General features: G+C 46.8%; 1 non-coding gene across 1 annotated transcript; it reads left to right on the forward strand.

The window, feature by feature from the left end:
• Window positions 1-7,914: 7,914 nt before the first annotated feature.
• Window positions 7,915-8,052, forward strand: LOC114810433. Its single transcript, XR_003758133.1, has one exon. It is a non-coding gene; the product is annotated as a small nucleolar RNA SNORA7 (small nucleolar RNA).
• The last annotated feature ends 5,494 nt before the right edge of the window (window positions 8,053-13,546 follow it).

Raw genomic sequence — 13,546 nt, forward strand, 5'->3', positions numbered from 1 at the left:
GGAAGAGGGGTGGTCAGATAAGCGGAGCAATGGAAGGGAGAGGGACTGGATAAGAAGGAATGAGGAAGATGGAGGAGAGAGGATGCAGATAAGAGGAGCTGTGATGGAAGAGAAAGGAGGCAGATATAGAGCGTAATGGGACAGAGAGGTCAGATAAGAGGAGGTGCGATGAAAGAGTGAGGAGGCAGATATGGGGGGGCAGATATGGAATATAATGGGAGAAAGGGATTAGATAAAAGGGGTAGGGAAGATGGAGGAGAGAGGGAGGAATCTGGTTAGGAGAAGACTTCTAGAAGAGGCAGATAAGAGAACATGGCAGTAGGGGAGAGGTGGAGCAAAAATGAAGGGAATTATGGAGGAGACAAAGCAGAAAAGAAGGGAGAGTGTGAGAGATGACAGAGACTGAAATCTGGTGACTACTAGTACTCGTATTTTTTAGGCATCTAATGTGATATTTGCTTGGTGTACCTGGGGATGCCTGCACTGCTCCTCCGGATTAAAGCGAGGGCGTTGGCACTCTGCTGCCATCGGAGCAGGCCCCACCACTCATTTGCTGGGTGACCTTGCAAAAGTTGCCTTAGAGAAGCATCGTGGCCTAAGGGATAGAGCATGGGTCTAACTAAAATGTAGGACAGTGCTCTGTTGACAGTAAGGGCTGTCATAAATAGGATTGAATGAATGAATGAGGATTGTTAAAATTAATAACAATAATAATAATGGTATTTGTTAAGTGCTTACTATGAGCCAGGCACTGTTCTAAGCGCAGGGGTGGATACAGGCAGATCGGGTTGGACACAGTCCCTGTCCCACGTGGGGCTCATAGTCTCAATCCCCATTTTACAGATGAGGTAACTGAGGCAGAGAGAAGTGAAATGATTTGCCCAACCTCACACAGAAGACAAGTGGGTGGAGCCGGGATTAGAACCCATGACCTTCCGACTCCCAGGCCCCTGCTCGTGCTCTATCCACTACCCTAGGCTGCTTTTCCTGTGAGCCCCGTGTCCCGTTCAGCCCTTGCTACGGTGTCCGGCACATAATAAGTAATAATAATAATTCTGGTATTTGTTAAGCGCTTCCCTTGTGTCGGGCACCGTACTAAGCGCTGGGGTGGGTACAAGCACATCAGGCTGGACACTTAAGAGCTTAACGAATGCCATAAAAAAGTCACTAACTGCAACTTCTATAGGTCTCAGCCTCCTCAGCTTGAAAGGACTCCTTGCTTCCTCCACAGGGCTAGAGTGAGAATTAATGAGGTGGTAGGTGTGAAGGGCTTGGAGCTCTTTAAAAAAAGCACTAGGGAAAGCAGGAAATTGGGGCAGCCTGGGGGCGGAGATCCTGGTGTGAGGGTGGTGAGGGGGAATTGGAGAAGGGGGGCAAGTCTCCTGAATTCTTTCGACAGTTTCCCTTGCCCATCACACGTTCTGTTTGAAGCCACACTGCCATCCCATGGCCCTTTTCCTCAGCAGCATCCTGGGCTAAATTCCCCAAGGGGTAAGGGGTTGTGTGCTCCAATCTGAGGCCAAAAAGGTCTATTTCTGCCAAATGATTATTATTATGGTATTTGTCGAGCACTTACTACGTGCCAGGAACTGTACTGAGCACTGGAGTGGAGACAAGCAAATCTGGTTAGACACAGTCCCTGTCCCACCTGGGGTTCACGGTCTCAATCCCCATTTTCCAGATTCATTCATTCAATTGTATTTATTGAGCGCTTACTATGTGCAGAGCACTGTACTAAGCGCTTGGAATGGACAAATCGGCAACAGATACAGTCCCTGCCGTTTGACGGGCTCACAGTCTAATCGGGGGAGACGGGCAGACAAGAACAATGGCAGTAAATAGAGTCAAGGGGAAGAACACCTCATGAAAGCAATGGCAAATAAACAGAATCGGGGTGATGTACATCTCGTTAAACAAAATAAATAGGGTGATGAAGATATATACATGAGGTAACTGAGGCCCAGAGGAGTGACGTGAGTGGCCCAAGGTCACACAGCAGACAAGTGGTGGAGCCGGGGTTAGAAGCCAGGTCCTTCTGATTTCCAGGCCTGGCTCTACTCATTACGCCGTGCTGCTAAATGGTCAGCCCCATCCACTCCTCCGGTCCCCCTGCTCCCCAGCTCAGCAGGGCCTTCTGAACACTGAAGCACCATCTGGTTCCTTCCTTGTAGAAGAATGAAACCTGCCCGTTTATTGTAATCTACCAACTATCTAGTAATAATGTTGGCATTTGTTAAGTGCTTACTATGTGCCGAGCACTGTTCTAAGCGCTGGGGTAGATACGGCGTAATCAGGTTGTCCCAAGTGAGGCTCACAGTTACTCCTCATTTTACAGATGAGGTAACTGAGGCACAGAGAAGTGAAGTGACTTACCCACAGTCACACAGCTGACAAGAGGCAGAGCTGGGATACGAACCCATGACTTCTGACTCCCAAGCCCGGGTTCTTTCCACTGGGCCACACTGCTTCTCTACAGTGCTCTGCATACAGTGAGCACTCAATAAATACGACTGAATGAATGAATGAAGCGGTTAGCGTTGAATCAATTAGTGATGTTTCTCGAGCGCTCACTGTGTGCAGAGTGCTGTACTAGATAGTAGGGGGAGTACGATATAACAGATTTGGTAAACACTCACCTGTGCTGAGCATCAGTGGCATGGGAGAAAGTCGAGGGTGGAGACTCTAGTTTACTGCCCGGAAGACGGCAGTGGTAAAACACTTCCGTATTTTCACCGAGAAAACACTATGGATCCACTACCAGAACGATTGCAGATGGAGGCGGGGCGTTCTGGGAGAGATGTGTCCGTGGCGTCGTTATGGGTCGGTGACGACTCGACGGCAGAAGACAAGACAAGTGCTCAATAAATTCAACCGAACGAACACGTTCCATGTCCACGGGGAAATGCGACTGAAAGGGAAATTGGCCCGAGTTTTACTTCAGGCCCAAAGCTTCCTGAATCACTTCCAGCTCTGGGCCTCAGTTTCCCCATCCGAAAAGCCAGGATCTTGATCAAAGGATGGCTTAGACTAGAAGGCCTTTGTCCTCATCTTTTTTCCACAGAGCCGGGGGAAAAGCTGCTCTGTTCCCTCACCACTGAGGCTTCCCATACGTAGGTCCCTGCTCTGTTCCACCACTGCTTTTAGTATATTATTTTTCCTTGCGTATCTGTCATCGCATCCCTCTCTCTCTCACCTTATTCTTTGTAAATGACCTGGAAGCTAGGTCTAATTCTCAGATGTGTACTTTCCTCCCAGTAGTTAGTTCAGTGCTCTGCATTCAGTAGGTGCTTAATAAATACCATTACTATTCTATGAATCGGAAACGACTTGACAACACTTAATAATAAATTATTACTAGTCCTACTCTTATTACTAATGGAAAGAGCAGGGGCCTGGGAATCAGGCCTGGGAATCTAATCCCTGCTCCGCCACGTGTCAGCTGTGTGACTCTGGTCAACAAGTCTCTTAACTTTTCTGGGCCGCAGTTACCTCCCCTGTAAAATGGGGATTAAGACTGTGAGGCCCTCGTGGGATAATCTGATTACCCTGTATCTACCCCAGTGCTTAGAACAGTGCTTGGCACATAGTAAGCGCTTAACAAATACCATCCTCATTATTATTATTATTAATATTGGCTCTGCTGCTTGCCTGCTGTGTGAACTTGGGCAAATCATTTAACTTTTCTGGGCCACAGTTTCCTCATCTGTAAAGTGGATTAAATACCTCGTCTCCTTCAGCCTTGGACTGCGACCTCCATGTGGAAAGGGTACTGTTCTGATGATCGCATATCTACCCTGGCATTTAATACAGTGCTTGGCACATAGTAGGCAATAAACAGTTACTATTATCAGAGAAGCAGCGTGGCTCAGTGGAAAGAGCCCGGGCTTGTGAGTCAGAGGTCATGGGTTCGAATTCCGACTCCGTCGCTTGTCAGCTATGTGACTTTGGGCAAGTCACTTCACTTCTCTGTGCCTCAGTTCCCTCATCTGTAAAATGGGGATTCAGACCGTGAGCCCCACGTGGGACAATCTGATCACCTCGTATCCCACAGTGCTTAGAACAGTGCTTTGCACATAGTAAGTGCTTAACAAATACCAGCATTATTATTATTATTTTTATCATTATCACTGCTACTACTTACCCCCAGGCAATCATTCCGAAAACATAATCGTTGATTCTAAGAGGATTTTAAAGTCCCTGTCCCCCCGCCGGGTTGGCTGGGGAGAGGGAGAAACTTGATAAACACGAGCTGAAAGCTGTTCACCTCTCTCATCTTGCGCGTTTCAAAGTCAGGCCTTGGGCGCAGTCATTAAACAGCTTTAAGCTCCAGATGTGAGACCGAACACAAATTCTGACATCTGAACTCAGGAAGGATGGCAGGGAACAGTTCTTTCTTCACTTCTGCTGGAAGCCCGAGGGCCCAGCCAAAATCAGGGTGAGGAAGTGGCTCTGAGATCTCCTTCTGGGCACCCGGCACCCGGGCCTTCAGCCCGGTTCTCAGGTCTTGACTTTTGTGGAAAACTCTCAGTTCAGATGGAATGAGGTGCGGGATGCTGACCCTCTCAGCAAAGAGAGGATGATGGAGGGATGTTGGGGTGTGTGTGTGTGTGTGTGTGTGTGTGTGGAAACTAAATCTCTTCCCCCTTTCAAAGCCCACCTCCTCCAGGAGGCCTTCCCAGACTGAGCCCTCCCTTTCCCTCTGCCCCTCCCCCCCTCCCCATTCTCCCTCCTCCCTCCCTCTGCTCTATCCCCTTCCCCTCCCCACAGCACTGGTGTATCTATGTATATCTATATATATTTTTTATTACTCTATTTTATTATCCCACCATCGACCGCTGGGCCAAGCCCCCCCGCGGTCCTGGAACGCCCTCCCTCCTCACCTCCGCCAAACTAATTCTCTTCCCCTCTTCAAAACCCAACTTACAGCTCACCTCCTCCAAGAGGCCTTCCCACACTGAGCTCCCCTTCTCCCTCTACTCCCTCTATCACCTCTCCGCAGCTAAACCCTCTTTTCCCCCCATCTCCCTCTGCTCCTCCCCCTCTCCCTTCCCATCCCCTCGGCACCGTACTTGTCTGCTCAACTGTATATATCTTCATTACCCTATTTATTTTGTTAATGAAATGTACATCGCCTTGATTCTATTTATTTGCTATTGTTTTAATGAGATGTTCATCCCCTCGATTCTACTTATTGCCATTGTTCTTGTCTGTCAGTCTCCCCCGATTAGACCGTCAAAGGGCAGGGACTGTCTCTATCTGTTACCGATTTGTTCATTCCAAGCACTTAGTACAGTGCTCTGCACATAGTAAGTGCTCAATAAATACTATTGAATTAATGATGTGTCTATATCTATGTTTGTATTTATCTTGATGCTGTTGATGCCTGACTACTTGTTTTGTTTTGTGGTCTGTCTCCCCCTTTTAGACTGTGAGCCCGTTGTTGAGCAGGGATTGTCTCTAGCTGTTGCCGAATTGTACACTCCAAGCGCTTAGTACAGTGCTCTGCACACAGTAAGTGCTTAATAAATACGATTGAATGAAGGAAGGAAGGAAGAAAAGAAGGAAGGAAGGAAGGAAGGAAGGAAGGAAGGAAGGAAGGAAGGAAGGAAGGAAGGAAGGAAGGAAGGAAGGAAGGAAGGAAGGAAGGAAGGAAGGAAGGAAGGAAAGATTTCTGCCATATTAACCATACTACCAGGGTGTTAAGGCTTTGTAATGTCCTCAGCATGCTAAAGCTTGGCCACTCAAATTCAGGGGGTCTCTCCTTGCAAATATACTTTCCAACTTCTCTGTGCCTCAATTAGCTCATCTGTAAAATGGGGATTAAGCCAGGGAACCCCATGTGGGACATGGACTGTGTTCTACCTGATTAGCTTGAATAATAATCATAATAATAAAGATGGTATTAAACACTTACTATGTGTAGTAAGCACTCAATAAATACTACTGAATGAATGAATGATGTGTAAAGCACTGTTCTAAGCAGTGGGGGGATATAAGGTGATCAGGTGGTCCCACGTGGAGCTCACGGCCTTAATCCCCATTTTACAGATGAGGTAACTGAAGCACAGAGAATAATAATAATAATAATGTTGGTATTTGTTAAGCACTTATTATGTGCCGAGCACTGATCTAAAAGCTGGGGTAGATACAGGGTAATCAGGTTGTCCCATGTGAGGCCCAAAGTCTTAATCCCCTTTTACAGATGAGGTCACTGAGACCCAGAGAAGTGACTTGCCCAAAGTCACCCAGGTGACAGGTGGCAGAGCAGGGATTCGAACTCATGACCTCTGACTTCCAAGCCCTCGCTCTTTCCACTGAGCCACGCTGCTTCACTTAGCCTCATTTACCCCATTTGTAAAATGGAGATTAAGAACAGGGCTTGGCACATAGTAAGCGCTTAACAGGTACCATAATTATCGTTATTATTATTGTTATTATTATTATTACTCCGATTCCACGTAGCTGTCGCCATCAATTGAAGCTGGGGGTGGGGCCACACTGCCACCCTGTGGCCGTAAGCATGAACAGCAAATGAAATTATAGGCCAAGCCCGCCTGGGTTTTTGATTTGGTTTGATTCAATAACAATAATATTAATACTAACAATAATAGTGGAATTTCTTAAGCACTTATTATGTGCCAAGCACTATACTAAGCACTTGGAGTAGACATGAGATAATCAGGTTCCACACGGGGCTCACAGTCTAAGTAGACTGTGACGGAGTAGACGGAGAAGCAGCGTGGCTCAGTGGAAAGAGCCCGGGCTTGGGAGTCAGAGGTCATGGGTTCTTGTCAGCTTAGTGACTGTGGGCAAGACATTTAACTTCTCTGTGCCTCAGTTACCTCATCTGTAAAAGGGGGATTAAGACTGTGAGCCCCACGTGATTCCCCTGTGTCTATCCCAGCGCTTACAACGGTGCTCTGCACAAAGTAAGTGCTTAACAAATACCAACATTATTAAGTAGGAGGGAGAAACCAGTATTGAAGCCTGAGCAGTGACGTGATTTGTCCAAGGTCACACAGAATAAAAGTGGGGGAGCTGGGATTAGCACCCAGGTCCTCTGACTCTCAGGCTTACGCTCTTCCCACTAGGCCGCGCTGCTTCCAAATCTCCCAGATGCATGAAGCAATCTTCATCTTGAGGGATGTTGTCAACACCCAGAGGACATTTAAGGGCTGGACCTGCTTCCTCCATCTCAGCCCGCCCTGGCAGCTGACCGACAAACTGCTCTGCAGGCTTTAACATCTCAGACCCAATTTCCGGACATTCCCCCGGTGAGGACCCCATTCCCAGCCTCCGGAGACCATCCCCCGTGGGGCGGAGATGCAGCCCTCTGATCCTGGGATGCAGACTGGCATCAGGAAGAGGCGCCAGCCTAGGGGAAAGACCGTGGCCTGGGAGTCAGAGACTGAGGTCCTGATCTCAGCTCTTGCCACTTGCCTACTGTGTGACCTTGGGCAAATCACTTAACTTATCTGGGTCTCGTTTCCTCCTTTGAAAAACAGGGATAAAATGACTTTTCTCCCTCCCCCTTGAACTGTGAGCAGCGAAAGGGACCGTGCCTGATCTGATTCTCTTGTTACCCCAGCATGGTGTTGGACACATTTTAAGTGCTTAACAAATACTACCTGGTGCTGCTAAAAAAAAAAGTTATTTATTAAGCCCTTCCTTAGGCACTGTACTAAAACACTGGGGTGAGTACAAGCAAATCAGGTTGGATACAATCCCTGTCCCATATGGGGCTCACAGTCTCAATCCTTATTTTGCAGATGAAGTACCTGAGGCCCAGAGAAGTGAAGTGACTTGCCCAAGGTCACACAGCAGACAAGTGGCAGAGGCAGGATTAGAACCCATGATCTGATTCCACTATGCCATGCTGTTACTATTACTATTACTATGACTACTACTATTGATCCTCTCTCAGGGTCACACCTGGAGAGTTTCCAGGAGTCTACCAGTCTCCATGACAAGAGGGAGAGTCAGGCAGAGGGATATCCATTCCATTCCTAGCTTGGGCAGTGGCTAGCGAGTGGAAGGCCATCCGCTACAAGTCAAAACTCACCCGTGCTGGGCAGCAGCGGCACGGGAGAGAATTAACGGCGAAGACTCGAGTTCACCGCGCGGAAGGAGGCCATGGTAAACCACTTCCGGATTTTTACCAAGAAAGCTCTACGGATTCGCTACCAGAACGATTGCAGATGGAGGTGGGGTGCTCTGGGAGAGATGTGTCCACGGCGTCACTATGGGTCGAAGGCGACTCGACGGCATAAGACAAGGCTACTACTGATAATAACAAAAGCAAATAGTCTCTTGTCAGTAGTAGTCAGGGGACAGGTCAGCTGAAACCCGGACGAATGTCCCTCTCTCACAGCTCAGTCTCATGGGGTCTAATGGAAAGAAGAGCCAGAGAGAAGTCGGGTCTGGTCTGAGAAGACATTTTAGAAGGAAGCAGATTAGTAAATTTGGAGGTTGGCAGATCTCAGCACAGAGTGGAGTAATGATAATAATAGTGTTCATTGTTAAGCGTTTACTATGGACCAAGCACTGTATTAAGCAAAGGGGAAATACAAGCTAATCAGGCCAGATCCAGTCCCTGTCCCACGTGGGGCTCAGAGTTGAAGAGGAAGGGAGAATAGCTAATGGATCCCCATTTTACAGATGAGAAAGTTGAAGCTAGAGCAGTAAGTGACTTGCCTAAGGTCACACAGCAGACAAGTGGCAGAGCTGGGTTTAGAACCTAGGTCAATGGATCCCCATTTTACAGATGAGAAAGTTGAAGCTAGAGCAGTAAGTGACTTGCCCAAGGTCACACAGCAGACAAGTGGCAGAGCTGGGTTTAGAACCTAGGTCCTCTCACTCCACTAGGCCCCGCTGCTCCTCATGGATCCTCCAAGCATCCTGTTGCCAATGTCAGAGACAGAACCCTGGAACAAGGTAATCAGGCCGGACACGGGGCTCACAGTCTTAATTCCTATTTTACCGAAGAGTTAACTGAGGCACAGAAAAGTTAATGACTTGCCCGAGGTCACACAGCAAACAAGAGGCAGAGCTGGGAGTGGAACCCAGGTCCTTCTGACTCTCAGGCTCGTGCTCTATCCATTCGGCTACTTGCTTCCCTCATGTTCTCAGGTTCTTATGCTCAAAGAAGGGATTATCGATGTGGTGGGGGAAACCACCTTTTAAAAGGAGAGTTACGGAGCATTGCACGGTAAAGGATATCAAGAACCAGAGTTGGGTTTGGCTCCGGAGAAATTCCTCTGAATAAGACGTTCGGGGCTCGGCAGATGAAAGTAGCTGTCGAAGAAAACAAAGAAGGAAAAAAGCAGGGAAACGAAGCCCACCAAATCCAGAGAAAGTAAGACACAAAAGGAAGTTATATTTATCTCATAGAAAAGAGGAGGAGAATCAGTGGGGACCTGAGCAAATCCTATAAATACCTAGAAGGCAACAACCTTAGGGAAGAAAGGGAGAATTTTGGGCTGCCTCCCAGGAAGTAGGATGAAAAGACTTAGAGCCTTATCTAAATAGTCCCAAAAGTTCTTCCAGGCTCTTCTTCCTTCTGAGGACTTCTCTAACGAGCCATCCCCAGATTAATCTCCCAGGGCCTTGCGTTATATCATCCCTCAGCCATCTCTAGTTCTTATAAACTTACTTACACCTTTCTTAATACTCACATATCACTTGATCAGTGATATTTATTGAATACAAATTTGGTGGAGAACATTGTACTAAGTGCTTGGGAGCGTGTATATATACATACATTTTTATTATTCTATTGATTTTATGAATGATATATATATATATATATATAATTCTATCTATTTATATTGACGCTACTCATGACTGTCTACTTGTTTTGTTGTTTCTCTCCCCCCTTCTAGACTGTGAGCCCGTTGTTGGGTAGGGGTTGTCTCTATCTGTTGCCGAACTGTACTTTCCAAGGGCTTAGTACAGTGCCCTGCACACAGTAAGCGCTCGATAAATACAATTGAATGAATGAATGAACAGAGTTAGTAGATATAATTCCTGCCCTCAGGGAGTTTACAGTCTAGTGGGGGAAACGTCCACATTCATCTCTGTCCATTCAATTTCTTTATTTTGTCACTAATACATGGTTTTACATTGCCTCCCCTATTAGAGTGTAATCACATTTTGAGCGGGGAATGTGTCCCTTTGTCATTCTTTATTTCCCAAGCATCTAATTCATTGCTCAGTAAATAATGATGGTATTTGTAAAGCATTTACCGGGTGCCATAGACCAAACTAAGTTTTGGGGTAGATACCAGATTATCAGACTGGAGACAGTCCTTGTCCCATGTGAGGCTCACAGTCTAATCGGGAGAGAGAACGGGTATTGAATCCCCATTTTACAGATGAAGCTCCTGAGGCACAGAGAAGTGAAATGACTTATCCAAGATCACCTAGCAGGCAAGTGGCAGAGCCAGAACTAGAACCCAAGTCATTTGACTCCCAGGCCCATGCTCTTCCCTCTAGGCCATGCTACTTTTCAAAATTATAATGGTTCAAGAGGGCAGAGTTTTTTTATGCTATTTGGCTTACTAGTGTTAAGCACTGATACAAGTTGATCAGGCTGTTTAGAATCCCTGTTCCATATGGGGCTCACAGTCCAAGTAAGAGGGAGAACAGGTATTGAATCCCCATTTTACAGTTGAAGAAACTGAGCTTAGAGAGGTTAAGTGATTTGCCCAAAGTCACACAGCAGACGAGTGTCGGAGCCGGAATTAGAACCCAGGTCCTTTGGCTCCCCGGCCCGTGCTTTACCCACTAGGCCTCGCTGCTTTCCTGAAAAGCACATCTCCTCCAAGAAGCCTTCCCTGACTAAGCATTCATTTCCTCTTCTCCCACTTCCTTCTGCATTCCCCTTGAACTTGGATTTGCTCCCTTTATTCACAGCTCTCCCTCAGCCCCACAGCGCTTCCGTACATAGCCATGATTTATTTACATTAATTTCTGCCTCCCCCTCTAGCCTGTGAGCTCATTGTGGGCAGGGGACGTGTCCATCAACTTTGTTATATTGGTCTCTCCCAAATGCTTAGTCCAGTGCTCTGCACCCAGTAAACTCTCAATAAATACGATTGATGGAGTGAATAACTCCGGGAGGTACAGAGCAAGGCAGAGAAGCACCATGGCCTAGTGGATAAACGGGCCTGGGAGTCAGAAGGACCAGGGTTCTATATTGAAAGGCAGCAATAGTCTCCGGAGGCGCTTAGGAGCATGACGTAGTGGATAGAGCGTGGACCTGGGAGCCGGAAGGTCATGGGTTCTAGTCCCGGCTCTGCCACTTGTCTGCTGTATGATCTTGGGCAACTCACTTCATTTCTTTGGGCCTCAACTACCTCAGCTGTAATATGGGGATTGAGACTGTGAGCTCCATGTGGGGCAGGGACTGTGTCTAACCCAATTTGCTTAGTACAGTGCCTGGCTCATAGTAAGCACTTCTTAACAAATACCATTATTATCATTATTATTATTATTAGGACCTTTGAGTCATGAAGAAACCCCTTGGGGCTTCTGAGGGAAGAGCAAAGCCTCCAGAGAGGAGCTGTTTTCTTCAGGCTGCTGTTGCCGCTTTCCTACCTTCATTCTTTCTCATCCCACCCTCCTCTTCTACTTCAGGTAGATCCACACTGCCTGTGGGATAGGACCCGTGTCCAACCTGACTAACTTGTGTCAGTCGCTAGTGCTAAGAACTAAGCTAAGCACTGAGAACTAAGTGCTAAGCCGTAAGCTAGTGCTTAGAACAGTGCTTAACACATAGCAAGCGTTTAATAAGTAGCATTATTATTCTTCTTATTAGAGCTGTCACCGCAGTGAAAGGAAGAGGTGTGAAATTGGAATAAGGGTACCCTGTTTTAATTGCTACAATAAATAATAATGTAGTAATAATTATAATGATAATGTTGGTATTTGTTAAGCGCTTACTATGTGCAAAGCACTGTTCTAAGCACTGGGGGATACAAGGTAATCAGGTTGTTCCACGTGGGGCTCACAGTTGTAATCCCCATTTTACAGATGAGGGAACTGAGGCACAGAGCAGTGAAGTGACTTGCCCAAAGTCACACAGCTGGCAATCGGCAGAGCCGGGATTAGAACCCGTGACCTCTGACTCCCAAGCCTGGGCTCTTCCCACTGAGCCACACTGCCATGCTCCTGCCCCTCAATCAATCAGTCAATGTTGTTCTGTGCTTACTGTGTTCAGAGCACCGGACTAAGAGCTTGGGAGAGTACAATATAATGAAGTTGGTAGATCTGCTCCCTGCCCATCAAAAATTCAATCAACCCCTCCGAGATCTAATTTTAATTCAGCTAGGGACAAAGGATTTGAAGCTAATCCTCCGGCGAAAGTGCTAATTAGCCACAGTCAGGTGGCCGGGAAAATGCTGAGGGCTATTTCCTTCCTCCTGCTCCCAGATAATGCACTGTTACCCATTAATTACTTTATCTTTGAGGATGCAGGGCAAGGCCCATTACCGGACCCCTAAGTAAGCGCTTCTTTGGACTCTTATTTTAAAATGAAAGAAACAAATCGTTCTAATGGACGGAGTTTTTTCCCCCTTCTTTGACTCTTTTAGGGAGAATTTTAAGGTAGGTAAGAAAAAAAGACACAATTTCCACAAAAACTCTTTAGTTGTAGAATTCTAGGGCTGAAGAGGACCTTTGACAGGTCATCTAATCCATCCCCTTCGCTCCAGGCAGGGTTGCACCAAAGTTTCCAGAGAGTTTGTCTCCTCACCTATGACAAAAACCCCTTAGAGACAAAGACTCCACGATACTGATTTCTTGAAACCAGTTCCATTGCCCAACAACGGAGAAGCGACCGCTAATCGAAAATGCAACCTCCAATGGCCAGTTTATTGACAAATTCCACTCACCAACTGGCAGATAATTTTTTAAAAAATCGTTTAGTGGATGGAGTTGTCCTGGCTCCTCTGAGTGATGGGGGTTTCTCTAATAAAAGACCCCTAGAATGGAATGGAGGAGTAGCTAGGGATTAGTACAGGTCTCTGCACACAGTAGCACTTGATAAATATGATCGAATGAATGAACGAATGAATTAAGGCTACTCTGTGGCGTTGCCAGGGTTTGAGGATTAGTGGTTAAGTGGATAGAGCACAGGCCTAGGAGTCAGAAGGACCTGGATTCTAATCCCGACTCTGCCACATATCTGCTGTGTGACCTTGGGTAAGTGCCTTCACTTGGCCTCAGTTACTTCATCTGTCAAATGGGGATTAGAAGTGTGAGCCCCTGTGGGACAGGGACTGTGTCCAACCTGACTAACTTGTATCAGTCCCTAGTGCTTAGAACAGTGCTTGGCAACAGCAAGCGTTTAATAAGTACCATTATTATTATTATTATGAGAGTTGTCACCGCACTGAAAGGAAGAGGGGTGAAGTTGGAATAACGGTACCCTGTTTTAATTGCTACAGTCTCTTTGGTCGGAGCAGAGAAAGCTGCTCTGATTGGTTCTGCGTCCTCCCGTGGAAAGGATTCATTCATTCGATCGTATTTATTGAGCGCTTACTGT

The sequence above is a fragment of the Ornithorhynchus anatinus genome, chromosome 3 (genome assembly GCF_004115215.2).
Source record: "Ornithorhynchus anatinus isolate Pmale09 chromosome 3, mOrnAna1.pri.v4, whole genome shotgun sequence".
NCBI lineage: Eukaryota > Metazoa > Chordata > Mammalia > Monotremata > Ornithorhynchidae > Ornithorhynchus > Ornithorhynchus anatinus.